The sequence below is a fragment of the Pollachius pollachius genome (assembly GCF_949987615.1).
Source record: "Pollachius pollachius genome assembly, chromosome: 8".
NCBI classification, from domain to species: Eukaryota; Metazoa; Chordata; class Actinopteri; order Gadiformes; family Gadidae; genus Pollachius; species Pollachius pollachius.
In genome coordinates this window covers 23,469,416-23,477,083 of record NC_136941.1, presented here as the reverse complement: position 1 = coordinate 23,477,083, position 7,668 = coordinate 23,469,416, and positions in this window count along the sequence as shown.

Genomic DNA, 7,668 nt, shown 5'->3' with positions numbered 1-7,668 from the left:
CGTTGCTCTATCTCTCCACAGGCAATAAACAGATATGGAAAACATAGCTAGCTAGCAAACGTAGCTAGTGAACGCAAAGCTAGTGAAAGTAACATAGCTAGCTCCGTATAAATGGTATAAAACAACCATCCAATTACCAAAATAATGCTGCTGATGCATAGCTATGGACCTAACAAGCTGCAGTACTTACAAACATTGCGATCATACAGCTAGCAAGATGAGGATGGTGGAAGATGTGATTTTTATAGTGTTAAGATAACTCTGTAGTAAGCGGAATCCCTTCGTGAATAGCCACATCCTGTCAGACGGGAAGTACTAATGAATAAAGGCAACTTCAAAATAAATACCACAGCATAAAAACAATAACGAATAGGGTCCAGAACACTAACACATCTCGAGTGAAATAACTAGCCCCTGGTCTAACTTATTAATTACAACTAAACTGTGTTAACAGCGTGTGGCCTTCAAGAGGTATCTTAGAAGTACATTTCCTAGCCAGTGGAAGCTAGTTACACCAAAAACAAACCAAGCTCAGCTGTCAAATTGTATTGTTTGGAGCACAGCTATTGTTTGGAGTAATAGCTGGCTAAACCACTTATCTTTAAATTAGTAAATTAATGAAGTGTACTATTGAGGTGATAATCCTCATCAAGGTTTGTGTAAATTAAACTTTACACAGAACTCATAGTCGTTTGAAAGTGAATGGTGTTTAAATTGTGTATATTAATGTTCCTCAACAGAGCGTCCCGCCCTTATCAAAGGAACCTTGAATCAATATGTTCGAGGGTTGTTCAGGATATTGTGTTCATGTAACATGTTAATTGATACAGGATATATGCTACCAAATAGACATGAGATACAATCACTGAACGAAGATTATGAAAATAATAGGCACATTTCTAACTAGAACTGATACTCAAACACATTTTTATGCCAAAACAAGTTAATATAATAATAGCTAATATTGCATTTTCCAATCACTGAAAGAATATTATGCAAACAGTAACACATGTTTCTCGCTAGAAATGTTATCAAAACCCATTTTAAAGCTTATCATAAATCCAAATATTTATTTTTCCACTGAGAATATGTCAGTCATGCTGTTTGTTTTTTCAGACAGGAATTTGAAGTCACGCGACGTGGATGCAACGAGTACACTGCCTCTAGGCAAATCCCTGTCTCTCTGTGTCTTTCTGTCTCAGCACCTCTGAGACTGCAGCCAGATGGCCGCTCTATTGACTGACAGAGTTGGAGGCAGACAACATAAACTGTTGTGCAGAGGTGGCCATGGGAGAGTTTGGCTAGGCACCAGAGCTTTGGTTGTTGCTCTAGAATGGGCCAGAGCAGCAGCAGACGCCAGTATATTGGGATTCTCTCTCATGGTTATTGTCCCTGATGTTCTGATGCACTGTTCTTGCTTGAAGCCGATTGCAGGCTAAATAACACCAGAGATAGAATGGATGAGATATGAGTTGTTTCTCATCAAAGGACCTTAATGATTTTTCTATACATTACATTTTTTTGATTAATGCTAATGTAAATCTTTATATAGTCAGATTTGCCATTCCAAACATTAGCAAAGGTATCGTTGAACAGAGCTATCTAGTGGATGACTCTTTATTGTACTACTTTGATATTCAATCAGGGGATTAATCACATTCATGAGTCACATTCTTAACACCGCAGTAGAGAATTAGCTATTAAATGGTGCTTTCAACGTCTTTTCTCCATTACAGCACCTGATCAGTTATATCCCTCCGTTGTTATAATTGTCTGGGTCAGAGTCTAACCAGCGCTAACAGATTCCCTCACAGTCTTTTATAATGTTACAGCCTCTATCATATATGCTCAAAGACATCCATTCATCATCACATTCTACCATCATAACGCCTTGTCAGCATGAGGATGAGAGAATTGACACAGGCCTAATGTCCAATAAAAACACAGCAGAGCATTATATCTGGCAGAATTGGTGGGCTGAGCGTGGCGCGTTCTGCCGTGGAGATCATGGGGGAATCGGGCTCAGCGCTGTGATTTAGGAGGCGACCAATTCCCTATTGATAGTCTAAAGGATTTCCTCTCTGTGTCATCATAAAACCCATGTACCACGCTAGGCCACAGTGCACCCTTTTTCTTTTTTTGCATCTTATCTTTGCCCGACTCATTTTCTGCATGAGGAAGTCTGGAAAATCGACTTGAATTGCTCCATGCAAATAGGTTGTATTTTGCATTTACACGGGTAGACACAGCGAAGCGGAGTATGGCAGCAGGTATGCGTGTGCTTCTCAACCAGGGTTATTCCAACCCATAACATTTAGAAATACACGATGAGCCTGCAATGAAGCATGGTAAAGCCCAGATCAGCATTCACTGCCTTCCTTATGAGGGGCGATGGAGAGGACAGGCCTTCAGCAATAATATCTACATTAATGTACCTCCTGGCTCTATGCAGTGGCTAAGCTCCTTTGGAAGAGGAGAACCAAACACACACACACACACACACACACACACACACACAAACACACACACACACACACACACACACACACACACACGCACACACACACACACACTTCCAATTATATCTGATATAGGAACCGTCTACCATCTACAGCCTATCCTGTTCATTTCAGATTCCAATTTATTGAGATTTGATATTGATTGCAGTCGAACTGTCACCAATCTGTCTTAAGCACAAGTTCTTCATCAAATGAAGAACTTGAAGCCAGCTCCAGGCTGCAATATATATAAATATATATATATATATATATATATATATTTAAAGTTTATTTCATTATTTTAAAAGGTTAGTTACAATGCAACAGGGAAACAAAACCATAGGGCGCCTCGGGAGTGCTGGGGAGGTGGAGACAGCTGCAGTGCAACACCATTTGCATTTCTTACATCTGTTTCTATGACAGTTACATGCAGTCTCTTTCTCGTCCACCCTCGTTATCTCCTTGAGTGCTAATGTTGCTGTGCCACTCTGAGTCTTCGTCAGGCTCCGAGTCTTTATGTAGGTCCAGATTGTCTGCAAAGCTCCTAATGAATTATTAATTAGTGGCATTGCAAAGTGCGGGCGTAATTTACCTCCTTGCGTTGCACACTGTATATTATTCAGCTGTCGGGGGGGGGGGGATCTTTTGATCTTTTGTCATGTATACGCAAAGGAAAACATCAAGTCAGTTCTAGGCCAGATGTTTGCAGTTCTTAGTCTGTCCATATACATACCCGTGTATGGTGGATTGGTTGGTAACCTTTTCTTCCAGGAGGCCATGCGCATTATCAGAACCTGCCCTCGTGGGCAGGCTCAGTGTAAAGCTCATGGATCTCATGAGGACAACCCTGCCGTCCGAGCCTGTGACTTGGATACACAAAGCAATGAGGAACAGCCCTGCCCTCTGGCCCTGGGATCCGTGGCTGTGACCTCGGTCTGTGACCTGGGATACACAAAGCAGGGGCTGTTGAGTTCTGCTGCTGATGCTTATCCCCCTTTGAAGATGAGTGCTCTCTGCTAGAACTACACTAAAGTCACTAAATACATACTGTACATCTCACTATCATTATGTCGACACAACGAGGACCAGACTGACTTGTTAGACTGCATGTGACTCGCAATTTCTTAAATATTTAGCTTGATTATATTCTGATTTATGTTCAGGCCCTATATATGCATACTGATATAACTCATATCTTAATGTACTATGATAAATGTGGACAGAACCTAGGAGTGAATAACTGATGTAATTTATTCCACTAAAAAACAATAGGCCAACTTGATCCAAATACAGTATCAGCTATATGTATATATAAATTGATATCTAAAGACCTTGAGATCGACTTGTAGCTGGAAACATCTGTATGCAGGCAGTGGACACAGAGCAGGGGATATAGCTGGATGAAATCTTTTGAAAATGACGCTACATGACCAAGGTTAAACTTTTCAAACGTGTGAGGTGCCCAAAGCCAAGCAGAGGGAAACCTACCTGACAAACTTCTCTGCTTGTTTTATCTACCGCCCATATAGTGGCAGAGTGGCAGCCAGCAGCAGGACCCACAACTCAACCGGACAATTAAATGGTGAGTGAACCACCGCCATTCATTGGAAAGAAAGACAGAAACAAATATTAAGGCTGTGGCTGCCCTTGAAACCGACTCACCTGAGAGTAAGGGAAAATAACAGTATACATAAATATTGAGAATGCAGGCCATGAATATTTAATTTGCTGGCGTTGCAACAGCAGCACACGAGATAAAAATAATGCATCCTTCTAAGTCAGGACCTGTTTATGAAGTTGAGCTAAAAGCTATTCTGTGTTATCAGATTTATCCACCAAGCCCTGCGTTTCCTTTGAACCTCGCCATGCTTTATTTAAATGTCAGCATCAGGCGTTGTGCTAGATGTGCTGCAGGATGATTCCCACTTCTCCTGCTTGATTTTTATTGAATGCTTCCTGTCAGTTTCAGACATGGAAGAGTGGGGACCAGAGAAGTGACTGAATCACCAACACAAGAAGATTAATGTGTCTTTGTTTTGATTTGTCCTGTTTCTTACCACATCACTTGGGAAAAGAAGGCGCTTCCCCCAAAGCAGATTAAGGTAAGGCTTGTTAAAACACTTTTAAATAAGCCCTTTGTTAAATCCAGAAGAGATGGGATATTTCACCAGCCAGTAAATGAGTCTATGTGATCTGTAAGTTTGTCATGTTTGGACTTCCACCTGGATTACTGCTTTATGAGGTCTCAGAGTCGCAGTGGAGGTTCCTCATACACACAGGTATAAAGGTATATGTGTTATGGCGTCTGGAGGGAGATAGGATCACCCTCTGTGTTTTGTTTGTCTGTGTGTTTTCATGTTATGGGCGGAGCTAGCGGACTCCAACTTCTCCAGATTCCTCCTTTCTCCACCTCAACCAGACACTTCTGAGGATCATCTTAATCAACACTTCCTGTTTATAAACTCCGGTTTCTCAGGCATTCATCGTCAGATCATGAAACAGTCTACCTCCGTTGACAGCGTTCCGGGTCTCTATGTATCTTCATCCTAATATTCAATCTAGTTCAATCTAAATTCAGTCTATCGGGTTCTAACCCTCTGCTCCTGTCCAGACCGTCTCACTACCGTGGCGCTGTCCCTCCACGCCGCCTTCCTGGTTCCTACACCGACCCGGCTGGCATTCTGCATCGACCAGCCGCTGCTCATCCCCATCAAATAAACACTTGAACTTTACAACCCTCGTCTGTTGTCGTGCGTTTGGGCTCCCCCAACCTTGGGCCGTAACAGTACATGAAGGGCCTCTAACAGGTGGCAACCTGGGGCCGTAACAGTACATGAAGGGCCTCTAACAGGTGGCAACCTGGGGCCGTAACAGTACATGAAGGGCCTCTAACAGGTGGCAATCTGGGGCCGTAACAGTACATGAAGGGCCTCTAACAGGTGGCAACCTGGGGCCGTAACAGTACATGAAGGGCCTCTAACAGGTGGCAACCTGGGGCCGTAACAGTACATGAAGGGCCTCTAACAGGTGGCAACCTGGGGCCGTAACAGTACATGAAGGGCCTCTAACAGGTGGCAACCTGGGGCCGTAACAGTACATGAAGGGCCTCTAACAGGTGGCAATCTGGGGCCGTAACAGTACATGAAGGGCCTCTAACAGGTGGCAATCTGGGGCCGTAACAGTAAGGGCCTCTAACAGGTGGCAACCTGGGGCTGTAACAGTACATGAAGGGCCTCTAACAGGGGGCAAGGACTTTAACAATACATGAAGGGCCTCTAATAGGTGGCAAGGACTTAAACGCAAGGGCCCTAATTCTTATGTCATTTTGAGGTTTGTTGGTGCTTTAATCTATTTCCTCTATGCCAAGGCATGCAATCAGGGATGCTTTGAGCGAACCATGCTTGGCATGAATACACAAGTGGAATAACAGGAGTGTCTGTGAGAGAGAATAGTATTATATTAGTGAGTTTTAATGAAGTATGAATTACAAGGAGCTTGAGTTCCAATAACTGAGCCTCCTGATGATACGGCTGCAATTTCTATTTGGCTAATCAAAATTATCGTTGATTCTTTTAAAAACGACCAATCAACCTAAAATAGCATTTTTTTTGTCCTATTTCATTGACATAAAAGCATCTTGCTACATTTACATTGTGCTAATGTAGCAGGTATATATCTTCATTGGTATATATCTACACAATGAGATTGTGTAATTCAACACAATGTACAGATTGTGTAAGTTCATCTCCTGCCTCCCAGAATGCTTCCATCCCTCCCCCCCAAACTCCAACCTGCTGTTTAATAGAAGTCGTATAATTTCATGTTTGATGGACAACTGAGGTACGTTGAGAGACATTTACATTTACATTTAGGGCATTTAGCAGACGCTTTTATCCAAAGCGACTTACAATAAGTGCATTTGTTACAATAAGTACATTTTTCATAAGAAGTGAAACAATATATCGCTGTCGGTACAGTAAAGATGTTCATAGAACCAAGTGCAAGTATTACAATCGCTAGGCTAACCCATTCCCTGTGTAAAGCAATGATAGCAGCTACTGTAGATGCTACACAATTAAGCACCTTGAATAAGTGCAATGTACAAGTGCCAGGACGTACAACATTCAATGGTGGCTGTGCATTGGTTTCTATGCAGAGTCGAGGTGAACTCTGAACAGGTGAGTTTTGAGTCTTTTGCGGAAGCTGGTGAGCGACTCTGCGATCCTGACATCGGTAGGGAGCTCGTTCCACCACTGAGGTCCCAAAACAGAGAAAAGTTGTGACTTCGCTGATCGACCTTTGCTTGGTCTTAGCGATGGCGGTACCAGACGTCCAGCTGAGGTAGTTGAGCGGAGGGATCGAGCTGGGGTGTGGGGCTTTACTAATGCTTGGAGGTAGGCAGGGGCAGTTCCATCGACTGCCTTGTATGCCAGTACCATCATCTTGAATCTGATGCGAGCTATTACAGGGAGCCAGTGGAGGTCTGAGACAACTGAGGTAGACACCCTGTGATTTCTTGTGTAACAGAAATCACAGGGTATGTTTATAAAAGTTTGAATTACATTCACTGAAATTTAAAATGTGAATTGGCAAAAAAAGGCCTCGCCCTGCTTTCATTTCCCGCTTTGCTGAAACTTCAATATACTATGGCTGAGCAAGTGATGCAATTATTGTGGATATAGTTTGGTTGGGGTCGTGGAATTCTAAAATAACCAGGTTTTGGATGGAAAACAAATCATTTACCTCTACTGGGTTCAGTGAAACAAATTTGAAAAATTTGGAAATTAATTCCATAAAAAGTTGTAATGCGCTTACGAGTAACTCTGTATTGGAACGGACAAGGTTCACATATCTTCTATGTCCATTTCCAATAGTTAAGATAATTTCTTAGCCCAGGCAACACACACACATGCACGTACACACGAATGCACGCACACACATAGTTTCCAACCAGTTCATGTTTATATCTATACCCCACTGCATACTGTTATTGTCCCTTCCCATTGACCAACAAGAATGAACAGTTCATGACATTTTCTCTTCGGTTTATGGACTTTAATCTTGCATTTCATTAAAAAAATACACAAATCAATACACAATACAGAGTGAATGTTAATACCTGAAAATAAATTATCAGAAAGAAAGACACTATCTGTGCATCACAAATGTT